Raw genomic sequence first — 23,670 nt, 5'->3', positions numbered from 1 at the left:
TTGACGGAGCCGCATGTATAGAGCAGTAAGACTGCCAAGCCCTCAGACGCATGGTCTAGGTACTCTCTCATGATGAAGAAAAGAGGTATGGAAGCACAAGGCGGAGGATCACGTCTGATGGTGGCTTTTTTGATGGCCTAGGGGGGGTCACCCAGCAAGAGGGGAGAGGGTGCTTGTGCATGTCTACTGACCACTCATTTTTGTCAAAATAAAATACCCAGACAATTCAATGAATGACAGTTGAACAGTACAAAATCTACAGTCAGTAGGATAAAGTCAAATGGAGTTAAAATTTATACTATCATATAAAATTAACTCAAAATGGACCAAACACTTAAACTGAAAAACACTTCCTGACCTTGGATGGTGTCTTAACCAATGATCTATTGCCGTGAAAAGACATGGTGGCCAAAGAAATTCTTATGAAAGAAAGCACGTAGTTGGGGGTCTGGCTTACAGTTTTAGGTTTGGTCCATTATTATCATGGCGGGAAAACATGGCGGCACTTGGGCTGGCACCGGGGCAATAGCAAGAGTTACATTCTGATCCATAAGGAGGAGACTCTAAGCTTGGCATTGGGTTTTTGAAACCTCAAAGCCCACCCTCAGTGATACGCTTCCTCCAACAAGGCCACACTTCTTAATCCTTTTAATATTTTCAAATAGTGCCATTACCTGGTGACTAAGCATCCAAATCTATGCGCCTATGGGGGCCATTCTTATTCAAACCACCACAAATGAATGAGATTTTCTTCAACAGGACACTAAGCACAAGCAGCAAATGGAGAGACAATAAATTAGATTTCATCAAAATTAAAGACCTCAATTTTTCAAAGAATAACATCAAGCAGATGAACCTAACCCCAAAGTTGGGGGGACTGTAGCTCATGTGTTTGATAAAGCTCTGGCTTCCAGAATATGTTAATATAATCCATGTTTCTAAGCCAGCAGTATAAGTGCAACTTTTAAAAACAGTAAGACAACTACAGTAGACTATTTCTCCGAAGAAGATACAAAAATGGCTGCTAGACACATAAATAAAATTTTGGTATTACTAGCCATAAGGAATATAACTCAAAACTTCTAAGATATAGTGTATAATACCCTGTAAAGTGGCTACATTTTTTTAATATTTAACAGAAGTAAACGTTATGGAGGATATTGAAAAAGGGGAAACTTTCTGGCATTCTGGTGGGACTGTATATTTTAAATAGCTGTCTGACAGTCCATCAAACTCCACATTGAAAACGGAGTTACACATGACTCTGCAATTCTACTCCTAGACCTGTTCTCAATTACATAAAAACTCATCCAGTCAAAATATTGTCCAAGAACATCATAGCAACATAATTCACAATACCCCCAAGGTAGACACCTTATCTGTTCTTAAAATCCCTTGAGGGATTCAAGAGAGGTGTTTGTTTGTTTCCTTGTTTTTTAATTTCACCAACGTTGTTTTTGAGAACAAGCTTAACTTAAAAAACAATGAATCCAAAATCAACATGGAAGCCTAGGATTTCAGGTCAGTCTGTAGAAAGCCCAATAACATCCATCAGGTTGTTCGTGGACAGCAAGGATGAAATAGTCACAGCCAAAGGTCAAATCAGCTTCAACACATGTGAACACCCAGCCAGATGACTAAGCAACACAGTCATCCCGAGACTCCCCAACACGTCTTCTCTTGAGAAGCAGTTAGATAGTCATACGGAGAAACTTGGGCTTTTCATGACGTCAAAGGCTTTCTTCTGTCATGGGAGGGGCACCTGATTAGCTCTCAGCCTGCCTTCAGGGGCCCAGTTAAAACCCTTATGGAATGACCAGATGACAACAAATTTGGAAGGGATGTTCAACTGATCTTCCCACTCTGCAAATGGCTGATCTCTGCTCTGTATGTTTGCTTTACACTGAGCAGTGATGTTAGCCAACATTTAAAGATGGAGAGGAGTTACCACTCAAATCCTCAAAATCAGCACCGCGTAGGTTAAAACACGCACACAGATGCACACAGAGCATCGCACAGACCAACCCTTCACCAGCTGGTAAATACACAATACAACTTAATGGACTCTGAAGTCCCAAGATGGACAGAGAAAGCACAGGTAATTCCAACTTTTGAGTAGCAGCATTCTGGCCACAGCTTCAGGAGATAAAAGAGCACACACCCCCTCTAGTTCCAAGAACTCTAGGCCGGGGGGGGGGGCGGGGGGAGATGGGAGGCCCAGACGATGCTGGAAGCCCACCAATTCCTATTCAACTTAGAAAATTCCACAAGGGGCCTTCACCTGCTAGGGCTTGCGGCTTTGCACCACCATCACATAGTCCAATTTCAGCCTCTTTGGAAAAGAAACAAGAGTTAACCTTCTGGGGCTTTAAACTACAGCATTCATAGAGAAGGCCAAACTGCTGGATTTCTCAAAGCTTGTCGCGAAAAGTTCACTCAGCACTTTGTCAGCAAGGTCTAGAACTGAGTGATAAAACATCTGACAGGGGTAACTCAGAGAAAGAAAAAAGGACAAGCAGCAGAGAGAAACAGGCAGGAGATACGGGTGAGCGATCTTTCTGATAAAATCTTTTCTTTTTTTCATCTGACCAATACACGCAGGTTCCGCCCACCATGGAGGGTGGGTCTTTCTGAATCAACCCACCAGGTGGGAGGCGCCCAACATGGTGGTTCTCATTCTGTGGCAAACTGACATGGAAACCAACCAAAGTACCTATACACACTCTGCAATGTTCCGCAGACACAACCAAGACCCCTGTGAGATGACAGTCCACGGCCGGCTGCATGGCAGAAAGCTGAACTTGAGAGTTCCAAAGTCAGGCTTGCCCTGGCCGGCAATGTGACCTTAGGCATATCTGCTCAGCCAGAGATCAATTCCCTCAGTAGGCTAAGTAACCAGGGTGGGCAGGAACTTACATTTTCCAGGGGAGAACGTGGACTTCTGCAGGAAATGAAATGCATCTTATCCATCTCCGAGTGAAGGTTGGGAGCGCTTGACAGCCATGCCAGCCTCTGCCCCATCTTCTATTCTCCCACTTCCAGTCAGCCACCAGCTCTGCCCCGGCCTCCGTCTGGCATGCTCTCAGCCTGAGCACCTGCTTCTGACTCACAGCCTCGCTGCCAACCCTAATATTTGTCCCAAATTCCTCAGCCGGGTTTCGGTTTCCAGGTCAAGGATTTTTCTATCCACCCCTCTCCTCTATCCCACCCTTGGAGTGAAAGTAGACCACCCCCCTCAGGAGGACCAGAGGGCTAGTGTGGATTCCAAAACCACACTATTACACTAGGCTAGTGCCAAAGAGGAAAAACTGGAAAGCAACAGGGAAAAACAAATGGTGGAGGCCCTGAGATGGAACGCCCATCTCGCTCGGGGCATGGGAGATGGGAACGACGGAACAAGTCTCCCTCACCTAGGAAGAAGAGGCATCCCACTCACTGTGGAGGTGACCATGTGACCCAGGTGTCTGAGCTCTCCTGGCAGGGCGGGAAGCAAAGCTGCCCCAGGCCATGGTGCCCAGGACAGCCTTCTCTCAGGGGCCCTCGTCTCTCCCCTCGCTAACCTCTCCCACTTTCTCCACAGCCCTCCTGTCTAGGTGGCCCCAGGACACAGGCAGCCCCTGAGTTGACTAGATCTTCTGCCTCAGATTCTGGGGACCTAGTCAGACCCTGGAAATTGCTGGAAACTGAGGGGTAACCATTATAACCCAAGTGTGGAGAAAGTAAGGATGGGCAGTACAGACAGGGAGGCATGCCAAGAGGGACAGGAGGAAAGAAGACAGATGAGCGGTCCAAAGAACCATAGACAGACCGTGTGTGTGTGTGTGTGTGTGTGTGTGTGTGTGTGTGCATGTATGCATAGGCACATGAGGAAGCAATGAGGAAGACAGAGACAGACAAAGCAGCAAAGACAGAATGACAAGCTTTGGTACCCAAGGGTGGGTGAGTGGTTTGGTAGAAGAGGGAAGAAGATGCTAGTCTTTCTGTTGGAGTGAGGGCCCGTGTGTCACAACCATGCCTACCTTGTGCTGCTTGCCGGGGAGTGGGGGGAACTATGCTGCCACTGAATCATCCCAATAAAACCCTCCCATAGCTGCTCTCCTTCCAGTTACTATTTAGAAAAACAATTTTAAATTGCAATGCCCAGTGAGGAGAAGGGTGGGAACAGAGCCTATTGGCAAAGTATCCAGGGAACCTGCTTAGCCATCAATACCAAGAAGAGTTTATAAGATCAGTCTTACCTTTGACTCAGTATTTGTAATAGAAGCAAAAGTGTAAATATGATCTCGACAAGCAGCGGCACAAGCAAGTTAAACAAAGGCCAGACCACAATAATTCATACAGCAAATAATGAAACTGCTAAAATAAATGTTTATGGCTCAGGGCAGGATGTTAAAAATATGAAAATGCCTTCTGCCCTGTCTCCCTTTCACAGCACCTCAACTGTGTGGAATTATGAAAACCCTGTGCTGCTTAGGGTTTTTTTTTGTCAACGCGACACAGACTGGAGTATTCTGGGAAGAGGGAACTTCAGCTGAGAAAATGCCCCCATCGGATTGGCCTGTAGGCAAATCTATGAAGCTTTTTTTTTTTTTAAATTAATGATTGATGTCCTGGTCTACTGTGGGTGGTACCATGCCAGGACAAGTGATCCTGAGTGTACGAACAAGGAAGGTGTGCAGGCCATGGGGAGAGAGCCAGTGAGCAGTCTCTGCCTCAGATGATGGACTGTGATCTGGGAGAGTAGGCTGAGTAACAACTACCCCTCCCCCCAGTTGCATTTGATGGCGGTGTTACATCACAGTGGTAGCAAGCAAACTAGGACAGCACACGTAAAAAGGACACAAGAAAACACCCGAAGACATGAAAGGAGGCTACACCCCGTCTCTCTTCTTTCTTGGTCTCTGCATTTTCAATATTTGTCTAGTAACAGCTTGGTAAAGGTTTTATGCCCAGGTATGTAAAATGAAGGGGGAAAACTGTGAAAATCTATCTCTTACATGCTTGGGGTGGGGGACAGACAGGAGCACCGGAGATCAAATGTGGGGTCTCAAGCGTGTCAAACACACACTACCCCTGAGTGATCTTGGGTCTCACCGAGGCCAGGCTGGCCTTTGAGCTTGCTGTGTAGCCAAGGATGACGTTGGGTGAACAAGGCCCTCTTCCCTCAACCTCCTGGGGGCTGGGATTACATGCATGGACCATCACTCTTGATCCCCATCCTCATTTGTATTTGTTTTTATGAAGTGGTACCAGCATGGGTCTTGTCAGAGAATTACTGACTCTGGAAACAGCAGTCACTCCCTGAGGCTTCTGCCCCACCTTGTCATGGTGACATTATTTATTGAACATTTCTTCTATGCCTGCCATTATGTGTAAGGCTAAGTTTACTCTCTGCTGGGTTCATTTTCTGGGGAGGTAACTCCCGTTTTAAAAGGTTTTATTAATGTCAATTGTCTTCATCCTAATCAGCTCTCTTGGAGCCCAAAGGGGCCTCTGGACAACCTGACTGTAGCCAGCACCCCTAAGATGCCACAGGCTCCCATCCTCCTGCGCTCTGGAGGCCTGGAGCGGCTTGCACTACTATCCTGGAATGAGTGTGCCCTGTTTACTGTTCCCCTTCCACTAAGAGCACCCTCTTCTGTTTCTGTGTGAGTGCAGAGGAGCGGGCACTAGGAGAGGGGAGATGGCTCAGTATGCAAAGGGATTTGCCATTCGAGTGTGAGTACCTGAGTTAGCTCAGATCCTGGAGCCCACGTAAAGTAGGACACATGTCTGTAATTCCAGTGCCCCAAAGGCATAATGGGAGACAGAGACAGGTGAATTACTGGAAGCTCATGGCCCAGCTAGCCTGCCAAGCACAGCAGTGAACAAGAAACTGTGTCAAACAAAGTAGAAATTGAGGACTGACACTCAGGTGTTCTCCAAGTGTGCCTGTGACACACGGGCAAACACAGACACACCTGTCTGTGTGTGCGCGTGAAGGGAGACAAGACTGAGACAGAAATCCTTCTGGCATGGTCCTCACTGAGCTGCGGCCTCACTAAGAGACTCCTCTCTGTGAGCCCTTTGACATAATCCCAGGAGCCTTGCAGCGCAGGCCAAGAGTTTCTGGGCTGATGTGGACGCGCATAACTAGCTTGGTTATTTACCACCCAGTCCTTGGAGCGCTGAGGATCACATCTACCTGTTGTAATGCAGACTGCTCTCTTTTTCAGAACAGAAGAAACACTCCAATTCCAGCCTGAATACCCCAAAACCAAACGAAGCACCCCCATGGCCTTGCTGGCCTTCTCATGTAGTGGCAAAATCCACCTTCCACTCTACGGCCAGTGGGATGGCCTGATAAGTTACAGATGAGTACAACGGAGCTTTTCTTTCTTGTTAAACCAGGGAGAAAATCCTTCAGGAACAGTCTCAGCTCCTAGAGGTTTAAACGCATCTGGCGTTTACTGCTCTGGCTGGCACATTTCATTGCCTGGCTCTTTCCCTAGCTGCAGCAAATGGTCCATATTAGAGATGAAAACAGGAAGTGAAGTGGGTTTTCCTAACAGTGTGACCGAGCAGGCTTTTCTCATCACGTTTTAATGTTGGAAGAGTTAAGACAGCAGCTAGCTTCACATCTATACCAAGGCTGTCGTTTTACCCAGTTTCGGACGTGGGAAAAAAAAGATAATGTGATCAGCTACCTCAGTTTTCACAGCTGACTTCTGAAGCAGGATGGTTTCCCAGAGGCTAAAAAGATAAAGCCCATTGCTTCATTCAGATGGTCCTTGAGAAACCAGAAGGCAGCCTTGCCAGCCTTCTGCAGAGGTGCGACGAGGACACGGGCACAACCAGCTAGTGGATGGGCTCCTAGAACAAGCTATGTTGTTGTGACTGGAACCAATTATTTTGTGTGTGTGCTCTTGTGTGTACAGATGTGTGTTATACATACCTGTGGAAGCAAGACAAGAACATCAGGAGCACTCCACTACTGATCTCTACTTTATTCCCTTGTAATTGCTTCCCCCCCCCATAGATATTTGCCTCCCCGCCCCATCCCTCAACAGTAGGTTTACAGGCATGTGTGGGATGAAGCCTGGCTTTTATGTGTACACGGGGAATTCAAACTCGGGCCATCCCACTTATCCAGCAGTTGCTTTCAGAATGAGCCATCTCCCAGCCCTCTTAACAATTGCCTACTTGGTGTTCTGAATTGAGGCAGCCAACAGTGAGCTGTTCACAGCCACAGGGTAGTGTTGATAAGGTAGATGCCACCTCAGACAGAGCTCTCCCACGCGTCAGTCTGAGCAGGCCAGGTCCTGGCATGACATGCTCAGACTTCGTCAATGGGCATTCATTACACAGCGGGTGACCTGGCTGCACATTTGAAGCATCCGTGGACACTTGAAGAAAATCCTGCTCTAGTCCTCTTTCTGAAGAGACCAGCTGAAACGGTCCAAGGATCTAAGAACTTTTCAGCCGATGCACCGACTCAGAAGAGGGTGCCTGGAGCCCTCTCTACCAGACAGGAGTCTCAGTTCCCACAGAGACACACCTCAGGCTTCACCTTCATGCAACACTGATCCACCGACAGTGACCAACCCTGTTTCTGAGCCTCTGAAGCAGCCAATCTCCACCCCCAAGGTGGACACAGAACAGTGGCCCCCGTCCATAGTGCAGCTCAGGGGGTGGAGGTGGGGCTTACTCACACCTTCTAGCAGCCCTAGGCTGAAGGACACCAGGGCCCCTCACATACACTACGTTCTGGCAACTACTCTTGCTACAGTAAGAAAAATCTTCTCAGGTCTTAGAGGACAGACCTGGTGGCTTTCACCTCTACACCCTACTGCCTGGCCAGATGCCTGCAGTGAAATAAGAGGCTCTAGGTAACAATGCTGATTTTCATTCCTGGGAAAGCAGTGTGGGAACAGGGCATGGTTGCTGCTTTCTCTTAGTTAAGCATTAAAAAGGTCTGAGCAGATATGGGCACTGAAGGTTATTCAGTTAGCTTTTCCATGCTGAGTCGAGTTCCAACAGGGTCTCTCAGCCTCCTCAGGCATGGGACAGGGAGCTCTCGGGGGAACAATGCCCCATTCTCTCTACCTTGGTCCCACCGGCAGGGACTCACATTCCATCAGCTTGAGTCCTAGACATCTCTGAGACAGCTCTGAAGCAAGGAGCTGGCAAGGGAGTTGGCACAAGGTAGACATATATTTTATGTGCCGTTTAGAGGTTTCTGAATAGCATTTTTCTAAGCTCCAGGCTTACGGGATTTACATTTTATGACTCAGAACGCTAACCATGATTGCCAACGTTCTTATTTTTAGACTTTTTTTTTTTTTAAGCAGAGAATATGACAATAAATTCTGCCTACTCTTTCTACAAACCCTCTCCACTTCCTCCAGGGAACAAAAAAAGCACTCGGCATTTTCTGGGTGTTATTTTATTTGCATGTATAGGTAGGTAGTAAAAATTTTTGGTAGCTAAAGGATTAATGGCTGGATCTCAAAGTGATTCCTACAATTGCTGCATAAGTTGGCAAAATATCCCAGGGGCACAGAAATAACTTGTGTGCATGGGTGGACTGTTCAGTTTCCTCACAGTGTGCTGGCACCTCGTTCTGTCTGTCTGCTCAGACAAGCGGCAAAGGGACGGCGACAGAAGGACCACAGTTTGAGACAGAAAAGGGGATGGGAGATGAGTTAATGAGATCACAAAAATATTTTGTGCTTCAGAACAACAGCTTTGCTCTCCGGTGACTTAGAGGCTCTCTAATTCTTTTAAAAATAATCTTTATTGAGGTGTAATTTATATACAATAAAATACACTCCTTTTGAGTGTCGGTTTGATGAACTAGCAACAAATATATCCACCCATGTAACCACACTTCAGTCAAATAGGGAATGTGTCTCATTCAAAAGCTCTCTCACGCTCCGTGGTGCACCAGCAGCTCTGACTGGTTTCCATTACTGCTGTTATATGACTTTTTTTGGGGTAATGTGATATCTAAAGCTTGGGTCCAGCTTCTTTCTCTCAGTAAGCATTTCTAAGCGTAGGCTAGCTTCCCTGGAATAGTGGGGTCCTTACTTTTCATCGCTCAGTAGTATTCCACCCCAATTTAGCTGCTCCCAGCTGATGAATGCATGAAGGCTTCATTATCAACATTAACCTGCTATGAACATTTGCTTAAAGGTCCTTCTCTAGGGCGAATGTGTAGGCACAGAACTTAGGCCACCAGGGATGTTTAACTTTACAAAATGCAACTTTGCTTTCCAAAATGGCTGCATCTCCTTATATACCCTTCCCCAAGTGAGCTCCCCTGAGCTTAACTTATGAAATTTAGAAGTTTAAAGTATGAAATCTGTTTTGTTCACCCTCGTGAAGAAAGCTGCATCCTCTGGGGAACATGAGCAAATTAGGGCTAGTGAAGAGCAATGGGTCAGGGCCTAGGGTCTTGAGTGTCATCACCAACTTTCTCACTAAATAGTTCTCAGTTGTCAGAAAAACAAACTATCTCATCTTATTTATTTTTCCTGTTAGCAATAAATAAACAAGGAGACAGCTAGATGGCTCGCTCCGTGGGGAAAAGCGCCTGCTACCAAACCTGATGATCCCAGACGGAGTCCCCGAAACCCACAAGGTCGAAGGAGGGAACTGAGTCTCACGGCTGCTCCCTGACCTCCACATCTATGCCCTGGCACAAGCATTTCCCCCAACATCAATAAACAAAATAGATAGGTAAGTTGACCAAACAATGCTGAAGTCCTTGTTACAAATCAGTATTGTTGACAGTTATAGCCCTTTCATAGGTCAGCGCTGTTTTACATAACTCCTCGTAGTTCTCAAAGAGTGTGCATACACCCTAGTCAATGCAGAAGGACTAACTCCCCCACTACATGCCCACGGACTAAGAATCCATCAAGAAGAGATGCTTCGTTTGAATCTCTCTCTGCCCGGGGCTTCAGGCTGTGTTGTGAATCCCTAAACATCAATGTCCTCTCTCTTGTGGTCATCTGAACTTAATTTCAAATTACACCTACTTCTAGGGCGCTCTCAAGAGTCAAAAAGCACAAGCGAGCACTTTCTGGCCATTCCAAAGATGGGAGCAGATGAGTGGCAGAACACCAAAGAAAATGAGTTGTTGTTGTTGTTTTGTTTGCGTTCCAAGGAAGTATTTATTAAAGAAAAAAGTTGCAACTAAAACATGTTCCTTCCAAAGCCTGAAACTACACAGAATGACCCCGGGCTCGACCTTCGTTTCTACTGCAGTTCTCTTCAGACGGGGTAGCCTTACTAGCATGCAGTGTAAGAAACTAAGCAAATGCCAGAAGTTACACTCATCTCTTGGTTCTCATGAGGGAGGTGTGGGTAACGGAGCAGGCAGAATTGAGGAGAAAGACGGGAGCCACACATTCTTTACGAGGGAGCATAAGGAGTTGAAGGGTGGACAGTTTAAGTGGTGGCCAAAGATGGAAGCAGATGAGTGGCAGAACACCAAAGAAAATGAGGAGTTGTTGCTGTTGTTTTGTTCGCGTTCCAAAGAAGTATTTATTAAAGAAAAAAGTTGCAACTAAAACATCCGGTGTCTGGGGTTACTGGAGAAGAAACCTTAACATATTTTTATCTTCATTTCTTGTCTAAACAAACAAACCACAATTGCCTATCGAAGAAGATTCAGGTTTCACTTAACAAAGGTTCCCCATATCTTGTTCTAGATATAGTTCACAATATGCTAGTAGAAACTGAATAAAGCTTTTATTACTGACAGCAAAAAGATATGGGCTTCAATGAGAGGTCTACTGCACATGAATGGGGAAGCTCACTTGCTACTAAAAGACTATGTATTAAACAGAAATATGCATATACTTCCAGGGGCCTTTACCCAAAAATGGAAAATAATCTCCCTGCTGCCAACCCAGGTAACCATTAACCTTTCTTGGATCACTAGCTTCTTGAAGATCCAATGAAAGTCAGGGTCTGTTCTTTCCAGAAAAGTGATTATCAAGCCGGGTCCCCTGAAGGTCTGGTGATGTCTCCAGGGCTTAAAGGACTTGGTCTGTTTATTTACTCCGAAATGCCATCTCTCTATGTTGCTCAGTCAGTCCTCAAATGCACAATCCTCCTGCTTCAGTCTCTCTGTAGCTAGGACTGACCACATTGCCAGTCTCGGGATCTGGGTCTAAATGAAAGATCCCTTCATTAACAGAGGTAGCCAGTGAGGTTTCACTGACGCTATTTCAAACACAACCAATATCCGGAAACAAGAAAATAAACTTTCTTCTAGTCCAAATGCCCAATTCAAGTAGGGTACGATATGGAGATGACTTTTTTTTTAAAACCAAAAATTACTTAACATTCTCACAGGAAGTGCATGTATAGAGTCAGAAGAAGGGCTGTGGGAGGACAGACTGCCTCCAGATGTCCATTCCCTCGTCATCGCCCCTTCACATCAGGGTGAGCTGGCTCACCAACAGCTACTGGGTAGGCGCTGTCATAGCCTCCATTTCTAGACCGGCGCATTCTCTGTGGGACACCAGGGAGGAGAGTGTCTGTCTACAAAAATGTACAAGAACAATCTGCAAAGTGTGACTGAGTTTGAGAAAGAAAAATCAGAAATGGAAGGTGATGGAGAGAATTCGAGAATTCTAGGTTGTGAGGCGGATGCCTATTTGTGGTCAACAGATTAGTAGCACCAAATATGTCTGGGTCTCAATCCCCCAGAGGTATACCCTACATGGCAAAAGGGACTTGGCAGGCATGGTGAAGCTGAGGCCCTGGGGATGGAAAGTTTCTCCCGACTACCCAGCTAGGCCCTACCTAAGAAAAGGGCCCTTTAATAGAGAAACGGGACGAGCATTAGGCAATGTAGTCACAGAAGAACAAAACTTGGGGTGAGATGAGGCCACTGGCCAAGAACTGCAGGAGCTTCCCCAAGATGGGGAGAACAGGGAGTTTGGTCCCCACTGGAACCTCTGAAAGACGCTGTCCTGCCTGCACCTGATTTTAGGCATCTGACTTCCAGAACTATACAGAGCAATGCTGTGGGGTTGAGCCATGAGGGCACCCACAGGAAATGAATACATTGCCTACACCATATTTCAAGGGGGTAAGTGAAAAAAAAGTGTGAAACAGCACAAGGAAAAGTAACTTCCGCTAAACAACAAATGCAAAACGGGTAATGGCACACACCTACAATCCCAGTGCTTGGGATGATGGGGCAGGTGGATTGCTAAGACCAGCTTGGCCTCATCTCAAACAGAAATGAGCCTGGAATAACTCAACCATGAGTCTGTGCCAGTAGCACGAGGAGAGCTGCTACAGAGCTTGATGACGATACTCTGGGAATTAGAAAGCCTGAGTTTGGCCCTCAACCCTCCATATACAGTGCCATGCCACTAGGCGAGCATGTCCTGGTTGGTCTCGGTGACTAATCAGTAATTAGAGACGATGCTCTAAAGCCTTTGGACGGTGCCGGCAATCTTCCCCTACAATCTAGGTCTAAGCCATGGCTGCTAAGCTTGGTTGTCAACAACCAACTCCAGACCTTACTGCTACAATGTGAAACTGGGCACACCGTCCCCAGTTTAACGCTCTGGCCAATGAGCTTAATGAGACTTTGTCATTGCCTCCATGATGGGTCTTGAAGGCAGGCCACCTTTATCACTGAATCCTCCACTGTCTCTCCTGGAGAGGCCACACTACGGGCCATGGACTTGAGGCAGGCTTGCATGCATGAGTGAGCACCAACATCTACGAGGACACTGTAAACATGCAAAGAAAAATGAACAGAGGAGGGGGGGACAGGGGTCTCGATGCCCATCTTCTCCTAATAAGGTGAAATCTTACCGGCCATCTGATGGCAATGGGGGGGGAAGGGGGAGCATCAATTAGGTTAGGAAGGCAAAGCTCTTAAAGATGAAATCAATGTACCATACCCAAAAAGGGGCCCCAGAGGGCCACCTGCCCTTTATGCCCCATAAGGACACTCCAAGGAGGTACCACCTATTGTTTTAGAAAGCCTAAAACAATAAAGAGTGAATCAAGAAACAAGATCTCGGGAGATGCCACTCTGGCTGGTACACTGGTCTTGGGCTTTCTAGTCCTTGGCACAGTAAGAAATAAATTTTTGTTCTTTTTAAGCTAAGCCATTTGTGGTATTTTGTTGTAACACCCCAACTTGACACGCTGACAGGCATTTGAGGTGCACACCCAAGTCAAGAATGGCACTTCTGACACTGCCTTTCAAAACAAAAGAAAGATTTCACACCGAAAGTGGCCCCCGCATGCAGACTGCCCACTGTTCTGAGGTGAAATGCCTAGCCACAAACTGCCTTCCCTTCACATTCAAATTCCACACGGGACGACCGAAGCTGCTGCAGCAAATCCAGGCTTCACGGTTCATGGGAGGAGAATGGACAGGCTGCTGCCCAAAATAGTTTAATAAGGCCAGCAATGACTCACAGAATGACAACAGGCCGAGCCAACAGATGCCTACAAAGCACAGCCCAGCTGAGAGGGAGGTTCACAGCACAAGGTTAAAATGGAGACTCAGGAGGACAGGAACATCCAGTCACAGACCATGAGGACCACCAAAAGCTCTGACTGAGGCTAACAGGCATGTCAGCTTCATCACTCATTCATTAACACTATCCTGATGTCAGAAAGAACAGACCCAGGAAGAGAAAAAGCAACTACACAAGCCTACTTAGGAATGTTTTTTCCTCCCAGTGGACTCCGATTTGGTCCCCATGTTTACTCTATAATTGTATGTGTATAATATTTTCCTTTGTGTATGAGTAAATAAGGACAAAACCCTCAGACACCAACAAGGACAGTGACAGGCACAGGCTAACCTAATTCCCGGGGCAGATCCTTGACCCATTCTATTTCTATTTCATATTTATATTTCCCATGCTACTTCTATTCCAGAGAAAAATGAGTCACTGCACAATACTGTAAGCTTCTTAGAGAAAAGGGAAATTGTGGGCCAGTGAGACAGTTCATCAGTGAAGGTGCTTGCTACCAAACCATGGTCCCTGAGTTCAGTTCCTGAACCACACACGGTCAGAGAAAACTGAGTCCCAAAAGATGCCTATGACCTCCACGTGTGTGCCATGCATAGCACATGACACCTCTCTCCCTCTCTCTCTCTCCCTCTCTCTCTCTCTCCCTCTCTCTCTCACACACACAGCTATGTATGATCTTCATGAGTATTATGCATGGAATAAATAGCAGCCGTAAAACAATAAACTGTGGACTTGTTGGCACGACGCCAACTTTTCCTATAAATAGCCCCATGGATAAGATGAGGAAGGCAAAGCTCAGAAAACGAAAAGAACAGAATGTGACAAACTTTACAGGATATATACACACAGACTGTTAAAAAAAAAAACTGTAAGGAAAATTTGCTATTCCATAAATTACAAGAGGCAGGTAATTCTCTTATGTTCCCAGTTCTGATCGTAAGCTGATGTTTAAGTCATAAGTTTTGGCTTGTGCTATCAAACTTCAATATGTCAACTGGACGTGTCATGAATCATATCTACATAAGATCTTCATGAGCATTGTCTGGAAAAATAGAAAGCCTAAAACAATAAAGAGTGAGATTGTTGGTGTGTGTGTGCGTGTGTGTGTTTGTGTGTGTGCGTGCATGCACACACATGCCCGCACGAAAAAAGAGAGTTAGACCTGATGTGTAATCATTTTAAAATGGAAATTTGTGAGAACATAATTTTCTCAGCTGGAACCAAATGTAGGGTCCCAGAAAATGAGACAGAAGGTCATGCTAGAGTGTTGTTTTTATATAAAAGCCAAATCTCACCCCTCAGGATAGGCCTCATTTGAAAGACACCTGTATCAATCATCTCAGCAGGTCTTTATTCTGAAAGTCACACAGATAAGTACAGCATGCTCAACACTGATCCTACTGTTAAGTGTAAGTCTCCTTTGCTGGGTGTCTGGAAAGCAATAATCTTTTCATTATAATCCTTTCGCATGTCTGAGTCATAAGCTTTAAGGACAATCAAATTCCTTGGATCAAAGACAGCCTTTTCCGTAAAAGAATAGAAGTGAAGTGCTTGTCAACAAAACACCTTCGTCACCTGCGAGAGAGAAGAAGGTGCCTACTGTGCCAGACAGAAGACGACACGCACCTAACGCAGGATTTACCAAAACCACCCATCTCTTTACTCCCAAACACCGAGGGGGAAACAAAGTTCAGAACAATCTCAGTGGTGCCCAGACTGCTCTCAAAATTCAGTTTGGAAATCACAAGGATCAATACCAGGGTGACTTGGCTAACTGTTCAAAAGGACTTAGTCTCTAGATGGACACTGTAAATCTGAACTTGCCAGACAGCTTCCACCAGTGGGTGGTCACTAGGTGTTGGTCGCCCTTGAAAAGCCCTGTAACAGTACGTAGTACGTCCGAGTTGAATTAAGTCAGCTCTCACCTGCCGTCTATTCCTTGCCCATGGTTCAACACTTAGGCTTTTTGAAATAAGCAGATCGGACGGAACCCATAAAAGACCACTTCTCTGACTTTATCTCTGTTGTACAGGTTCATCCGTTTCATGTAATGCATGGCCTTCAGAATTGTGTGTAGCTATTGGGGGACATCACAGGGACCTTACAGTGTGGTCTGTTCTCTTTGAAGACCTTTTGAAAAAAATACAGCCAAGGTTGCTGCTCATGGCTTATAGTAGTGAGAGAAGAGAAGAGAAGAGAAGAGAAGAGAAGAGAAGAGAAGAGAAGAGAAGAGAAGAGAAGAGAAGAGAAGAGAAGAGAAGAGAAGTGAAGTGTTAGGCCTCAAACCCAGGACAAATGGCTGAGGTGCCCATTAACAGATCAAGGTGGGTGCTGGCCGCCAGGTGCTCCCAGTATCTCTCAGTCTCTACCTGTTAAGGAGCCCACATGGCTGGCATACCCCATCCTCTGCCATGAACTCAGCCCAGCTACTGGCTGGACTTCCCTCCCTGCAGCTCCTCTGGCCCTCAATCACTTAGGCTATGCCAGTCTCTTGTCCCAGGCCACCCATCTTGGTCAGTAGCTACTCTCCCTCTCCTCACATGGTCCAACTCAGTCAGGTCATGTCCACTCTGGATGTCTCTTCCCCTGGCTATGCTCTCCCTTTTATCTACAATAAACCTCCCCCCACCATAGCTAGAAACTGTCATGTCCTTCCTTTTTTTTTTTTTAATTTCTCTTTTTCATTCAACACAAAGTTCTGAAATTAGCACTGAAGAAACCAACGTACCCTTTGCTCAAACACATGCCAGTAGCCGTGTCTTATATGGAATAACTATAGCTCTAAATAGGAGATCAGCTTCAGGCCCAACACATGTAACTAGTGCAAGCTGACTGTATGCTTCTGAGATTCAGACACTCGTCAGTGTTCTCACATGCACTGACATCTGATGAGTTGCATACAGACCGTGTGACTGCCAATGCAACGAAGACACTGTTTCCTCACCATGAAGAGACCACAGAGAACCTTTTGTGGTGCTGAAGATGATCCATCTCTTGATCTGGAGGTCACTAGGCAGTACACCTAAGGGTTAGACAATTCAGTTGCCATTCTGCCTGACCTTCAGAAGAATGGCAACTAGTGAGTGACACAGTGTATATAGGTTTTATTTTGTTGGAGCATTTATAGAATGACCTCTTTTTTCATGCAAGGCACTGATGCATTTGGGAATGCTCCTGCCCGCTATCAAAAAATTTATATTTAATTGCCTTCCATAAATCTTATTTTTTGTTTTCTGGTATTTATCTTGCAGTGAACAAAAATAGCATCAGTAAGGCAGAAGGGGAAAAGGAGGAAGAAAAGAAAAGGAAGGAAGACGAGGGTGTGGCAGCCAGGCCTGTATCCCTGCTACTAGGGAGGCTTCAACGGGAAGATGCTACGTCCAAAGGCTGCTTGGGCTATAGAGGGAAGTGACAGGGCTGGGCAAGGTACTCAGACGCCTTCGCAAGTTACAAATTGTCAAAAGGGACTAAGCAATGGCACAGTCGTGAGTGCCAGCCTCACGTGTACTCAGAACTTGGTTCAGTCCACAGCACAGGGTCAGCACGGTCTCCCAGAAGCAATCCCTTTGTTTCTACTTAATTCACTCTGAGATTCCTCCTGGCTGAAGAGGCATCAGCATGATTATTTCCACTGCCCACTAAGACACAACCAACCTCTGCCAACTTTGGGATGAAGGAGCCTGAGGCTTAGTGTTTTCCTCAGAACTGGATTTGAAAAGTCCTCCTTATGAGGCTCAGTGTCCATCCGTAAGAGATTTTCAACCAGAGCCCAGGTAAGGAAAGAAAACTGTTCATTCAGGGACGATTATTCCTCTCACAACTTGTAAAAGATGAATGCAGTCATGCAAGGCAACCTTCAGTGGCCACGGCAGTGCAATAACCTGGCAAAGGGCCCCGGGGCCTCAAGATGCTCTTAACAAGGTAAAACTGCAGCACGGTGAGCCCCGGTCTTAGGCCGCCAGTGAGAGTGAAGTTCTGCACATCTGCGGGTAAGTCAACAAACAACCACATCTGGCCCAAATGGGAAAGTTCTAGAAAAAGGGACCCTGGCGCTGGGCTTTGAAGATTTCTATGAAGGCTTCTGCCAGATAAAAAAAAAAAAAAAAAAAAAAGAGAAGGTAAGATGATGCAGAGTCGTTCCAGTCACAGCCGGTGCGTGTGGGCACTGGGACTTGAGGTAGGAGGGGAGTATGATTGGAGACCTGGTGAACACAGGCTGAGGAAGAGGACTGTGACAAACACGCTGAAGGCCACTGTTGCCAGCCTGCACTGCCCCACACGCAGCAAGGAACCAGACTGGTACCACGGTGAAAAATGAGTTAAAACGGGAAGAACGGAACTCCTAACAGCATACCCAGAGAAAGCTAAAGAGGCCTCCGGTAGGGGCGTGGTCATCAGTTGTAAGACGTGTGTGAATAATTTTCATCTTAAGTAATGACTTCACAGCATACGTAATCATCAACTTAAACTTTTGCACATTATTCTTCAGTTTTGCCCATAATTGACGCATGAAACTGTGGCTGATTCCTTTTAGCTGTACTGGTGAGACACACAGTTATTGTTCACGTTGTTCCCAGACATTTAGGCTGTTTCCGCTGTCTTGCTCAAACAGTACAGCAGGGAACAAAGCGCACATGCCGACCCAGCCACAGACCTGTGCGGCGCTCTATGTACCCGGAAGCACGCTGCTCGGTTCATGGTGCTACAGGCTACGACGCCTCTCCCCGCAGCTACTTCCTGTCACGTGACTCTGAGCTAGCTGGGAGTGAATGCTGTTTCCACTAAGAAAACGCGAGCTCCCATGTCACACGTCACCCCGGCTTTGCTCAGCCAGACTGTTTAACGTGAACAAACCTGTGGATATCGTAAGATCAAATGATGTTCCCAAAGTATATCCCATAAAGTGGGCGTGGCCGGTGATGGGGGAGGGAACGACGGCACCTCTGTTCTGCTCAGGGGACAAGAGCAGGGCTGGCTGTAAGGAGACGTATTTGGCTGGAATTAACAGAGGCACCCATCTATTCTCGAAGGGAGAAATAAACAAGAGCTTGGCGGCTGCCACGGTCTGGGTGCCTGTGTCCCCATCCTTACCTCCCCGGTCACAGGATGACACCTAATCACCCCTGTGATGGATTAGGTGAGATCTCTCAGTGGTGATTAGTCCACGAGCAGGATTAGCCTGCTGTCCAGTGTAGAAATGGAGGGAACACCATCTGTGGCGGAGGGCCTTCACCGGACACCAAACCTGAAACACCCTAACAGTGGACTGTCCAGCCTCCAAAATTATGAGAAATAAACTTCTGCTGTTAGCCGGGCACAGTGGCACATGCCTTTAATCCCAGCACTCAGGGAGGCAGAGGCAGACGAATCACTGAGTTAGAGGCCAGGTTGGTCTAAAAAAACCAAGTCCAGGGTAGCCAAGGCTACACAGAGAAACCCTGTCTTGAAAACAAAATAATAGTAGTAGTAGTAGTAGTAATAATAATAATAATAATAATAATAATAATAAAACTTCTGTTGTTTATAAGTTACTCAGTTTGGGATAATTTGCTATAACATCCTGAATTAAACTACTTATCATATAAAAAGCCACAGACAGACTTTCCAAAATTGACTGGTCAGCTCTGTGGGCATAAAGTGCCCAGCATCCTTCTACCCTGGGTTCCAAGACCTCTACGGGGTCCCAGACAGCTTCAGAACTCTGTCATCTTCAATGTTAGGGCCAGAAGAAGGGGACAAACCCAGTGAAGGCGAGGCTCTTCGCTGAACAGCTGTCTTTTTATTGGACTTCCTAGAAGGCTCCTAAGTCAATCTAACTGTCTCTATCACTCTCACTTTCTCCCTCTCTCTCTGGTACACGAATGCACACGCGTGTACCTTGGGTACACACATACACATAGGCAAATGCATGTCCCAGCTTTTAGTCATATGACAGGACCTAGCTGCAAGAGAAATTGAATAAGCTCTTTGTTATCACAGTATCTATTTTTTGAGATAACCTGTTTAGGAATGAGGAAGAAAAACAGAAAAGTCCTTAAGGGAAGGCATATAACATAAGCAATACTATTTGTCATTATAAACTGAACTGATTAAGCAAAATGCAAACACAAGGATGAGGAAAATCAAAGCAAAGAGACAACAACAAAAACCAGGATGCAAGAGGCGGGAGTCAATGAGAAATGAAGATTTAAGAATCCTGAGCCGAGGGCTATCGATGAAATCATAGCAATCATTAGGATTGGCCCAGGTCAACGCAGAACAAGAAGTGTCGGTGAGGTCAACAGAGCTGCGAAGACAAGACTTTAGAGAAGAAAGGGGCAAAATTACTGCATGAAATGGAGCAGGGGGAAGGCATCACTGTCCAAATCAAAGAGCAAAGGCTTCTGGGGAGGTGGTGCTGTAAAAGCCACTGCAACAAGCCTGGAAGTCACTCTATGCAAAGTCACTGGAAATACATGTAATTTCCCATTATACTAGAAAGTTTCGTGCTTGTGGGAGGCCGGGCTCATCTCATGCCTCTTGCCATAGATGAGCTTAGGCAAGCTCATAAAATACAACCCTGGCTCATCAGCCTCTAGGCAGCTGAGCCTGTGTGTTCGCACTTCAGTAGTTGCATAAGCTTGTGAAGTTGCTGGCAGAGGATCAGGATTTTCCCAGGTACACTGATCCACGGTCGCCTTTTGAAAAACACACCTGAAATGACTTTTGAAAATGCCAGAAAGTTTCTTGTGTCCCCTCCTGCACCTTCAAAGTCAGTTCTGTAATAAAGTGCTGTCCTCCCTGCCTGAGAGGCCTGGCCAGCCTTACCTCAATCCTGCACAGTGGTCACGAGCCTTACCTGCGCAGTGCCTGGCAGTGTTTGCTTCCACAGGGTTCCTTAACAACTTAAAAAGAAACCCACCTTTCTAAGGGTCTCTCTAAACCACTTAAGACCAGGGTTAGCACTCTGACTCAGCCTGTATCAATACATGTCTCCGAGGAAACCTATCTAATATTAGTGTACTGCTAAGAAACAGATTCAATTACGAAGCAAATCACACAAGTCAAATTTAATAAACTGGAAAGAGCTCTAGGAAAACATTCATGTTCTCTGTGCCGATTATATCTTCACTAGGACATAGTGAATTGGGGTGGACCGTTGACAATGTCACAGTCCTGAATAAACATCATACTCAAACATAGCTTGGCTGGTTCATTTTCATCCTGCATCTGTTTTATAGGACTGCATTCCAGCCACCCCACAATCAATGTGTGAAGTCCGAGTTGCAGAGTAAACACAAGAGAACACAGTCATAATCAGAATAATGACTGCAGTAACTGACTCAGAATCTGTTAGCTAATCACCCTTCCCAGGATGAAGAAGAGGTTGTAAGTACTCAAACACATTCTTTTAGTGGATTAAGAAAAATAAGAAAGAAATTTAAAACTTCCCAGCGTGGCCAGGGAACTCACCTCTGCAGTAGTCTAACTATGGGGTCCATAAGTGCCTGTGGGCCCTCCATCAGCCTATGGATTCTATAAGCAGGGACCCTTACCTCACCCTATGTTCAGCTGCACTTTCAGCGCTTTGCTGCACGGGCAGCCAAACGTCAACACTGTTTTGGCCACCGTCCTGCTTAGCCCACCTTCAGCCTGGCCACACTAACTGCCCCCAGCATCACAGTGCGGGATGGCTCGCATTGGTTCTTTGAAGTGACATCTCTCAGATGCGGCTTTTCAGATATGCATTGGCCAGGTTTGAGCCTCCTGATTTGCATGCCTTTGTGAGGTTTCCTTGGTTAGGAGAGTAGCTATTTTCTTCTTCTCAGGCCACTTCCAGGAAGAGGATGGTGATATCTTAAATGAATGAATGTAACTCAGTGCACTATTCTAGAAATCATAGAAACCGCAAAACAAGCAGCAATAATCCCGGCCCAAAGAGGTAACATCTAATTTCTTTTTCCTGACAAATTCCAAGATTAAGGTTTTTTCCTTTTATCTGAGTAATATCCACCCACCAGGATATTTGATGGTAATGTCTGCCTAAGACTCAGTTACTTTAAAACAAAGAACAAATTAAGAGGAAAAACACCTTATTTCAAGTACCAGCCCTCTTCCCATGGTAATCCTTCACTGGCAACTCCTCTTTTCCCCAGGATGCATAAACACCATCATCTAAATGGTGGGGAATGATACGTCACACATGTAATCCCAGAAACTTGAGAGGCTGAGACAGGAGGATGGCTGTCAGTTTCAAGTCAGGTTAAGATACTGTAGTGAGTTAAGCCTGAGATGTAGTGTAAGACCCTGCCCCAAGTTAACTGGTTAATCTAAAAAATAAAATAGAATAAAAACAGAAACATCTCCATGTAATTTTACCCATTCTCTCCCTAAGTGGTTTCTAGATTTTTCTCTCCTTCAGTCAATCTTTTAAGGACAGAATCTATTTTAAGTTGTGCTCTGGCCACCTCACACAGGTATCTCACATTTCCTCATCTGACAAAGACTGAGCAAACCCCAAGTGTTATTCTCAGAACTGGGGACATATGGGTGACAGAAACCACTGCTTTCTTGAAGCTCGGTCTCACCTAGCATCTTGAATAATGTCAGACACAAAGCCTGCCCTCATCAGATACTTGCTGAGGCATTCTTCGTGAGCTGGGGGAGAGGGTCTGACCATGAAAACAATGACTTCAGATGTGGTTTAACATGTTGAAGTGTCTCATTCAGATACAGAAAGACCTGGATTCTAGCCCTCATACTGAAAAGGGGAGAAAACGTTCATTGTTTATCAAGCATCATAAGAAGTTCAAATCTTATCTAGATTATTCAAAAGCAAAGTAAAGCACAGACTGTATCTTAGATGTACACCACCATTGACTTTAAATATTTTTATTTCTTAGTTTAATATGTCTTCTAGTTACTAAAGTAGCAAAGTACCTTAAAACATAATAGCTTGAAACAACTGTTTTTCCTGGTTCATAACTTGAGAACCAAGAATTCAGAAACAGCTGGGCTGGGCACTGCTGGGTCAGGGTTTCCCAGGTGTGGCTGATGTCCTCTGCAGCCTCAAGGGTGGGTGTCTGAGACAGCTCCCCTCACCCTGCTGCTTCATGATGGCTGTGAACTGAGACCTTAGAGGGGCTATGGGCTAATGGGCCTACATGCGGATTCTTCTATGTGGGACTCTATCTCAGTGAAGTTATATTTCTGTACATCAGCCAGAATCACTGGAACTAGTGTCCCAAGAGCAGAATTCTTAGAACCTTTTTACAACCCAGAGCCACGTACAGCCATGCCTGCTATGCTGTCTGTGCCAACTCACAGGCAACTGGAGTGTACAGACTCCACCTACTCGTGCCAAGAGGACTCCTGGGCCTAGGGGGTTTGTTTTGCGCCGTTTCTGGAGTTTAACCTAGAGCTTAAGCACGCTCAGTACATGTTCTTCTGCTGGCCTTCACTCCTCCTGCGGCTACTGAAAAGATAAAATACCAACAGAGTATGTGAGGAGGGAAATGTCTATCAGTTTTAATATAAGTATGTGGCTGTAAAAATTTTAGCTGTAAGCCCTACGAGGGAAATAAGCTATTTGGTTCCCTGCAGATACCTTCTTTAATTAAATGAGCTGAGCTTAACTAATTAACAAAAGTATCGGGGGAACAGTTGTTGGACTTTGGACTCTCAAGTGCTAAAAGGCCTCAACCCACCATGGAGGCTGCCTGTAGCCTGGGGCGCTTTTAGGGTACATGGGCCCCTCCTTGCTCGGCACCAGGACACTCACACCTGCTCTGGGCTCAAGGGTTGTCAGCAAGTAGGTTGGTGTGAGAAAGAAGAGAGAAAGGAATGAGCTCCATCTTTTATGTTCAGCCTTAGGAAGACCCAAAGGGTCGGTCTTCTTTCTCTTTCCCGAAACATCAAGCAACCGTCCTCCAAAATGGGCTCTTGGGTTTGTTCTCAGTGAAAATGACAGCTCTGCCACCAACATCCTCAATCCTCTCGTATCTTTAAATTAAGTCACTACAGCAAAAGGGACAGTCCTACACCACAGGATGTTGGACCACTGAGTCCTAGCAAGACTTGGGGATCCCCAGACACAAGCTGAAATTGTCCAACCCTATGACTGTGGAGCCATTGCAGGCAGGGTAGCACATCCATGCTTGCTGGGCTGAAGACCCCACAGCCC

At 45.9% G+C, this 23,670-nt stretch overlaps 1 protein-coding gene across 9 annotated transcripts in view; it reads right to left on the bottom strand.

Moving 5' to 3' along the window:
• Osbpl3 (oxysterol binding protein like 3) overlaps window positions 1–23,670 on the bottom strand; it is a 165,373-nt gene that overhangs the window by 108,912 nt on the left and 32,791 nt on the right. The window contains exons 1-2 of one of the 9 annotated variants that reach the window (XM_021631089.2): window positions 4,239–4,437; window positions 2,917–3,126 (exon numbers count right to left, since the gene is read on the bottom strand). The exons of 7 other annotated variants lie outside the window; for them this stretch is intronic. The gene's annotated coding sequence lies outside the window, so the exon portion shown is untranslated. Of the gene's footprint in view, window positions 1–2,916; window positions 3,127–4,238; window positions 4,438–23,670 lie in introns of those variants that run through there. One more of the 9 variants, XM_060380012.1, reaches the window with a different exon arrangement.

The sequence above is a fragment of the Meriones unguiculatus genome, chromosome 3 (genome assembly GCF_030254825.1).
Source record: "Meriones unguiculatus strain TT.TT164.6M chromosome 3, Bangor_MerUng_6.1, whole genome shotgun sequence".
NCBI classification, from domain to species: Eukaryota; Metazoa; Chordata; class Mammalia; order Rodentia; family Muridae; genus Meriones; species Meriones unguiculatus.
This window is presented reverse-complemented; position numbering and strand designations above follow the sequence as displayed.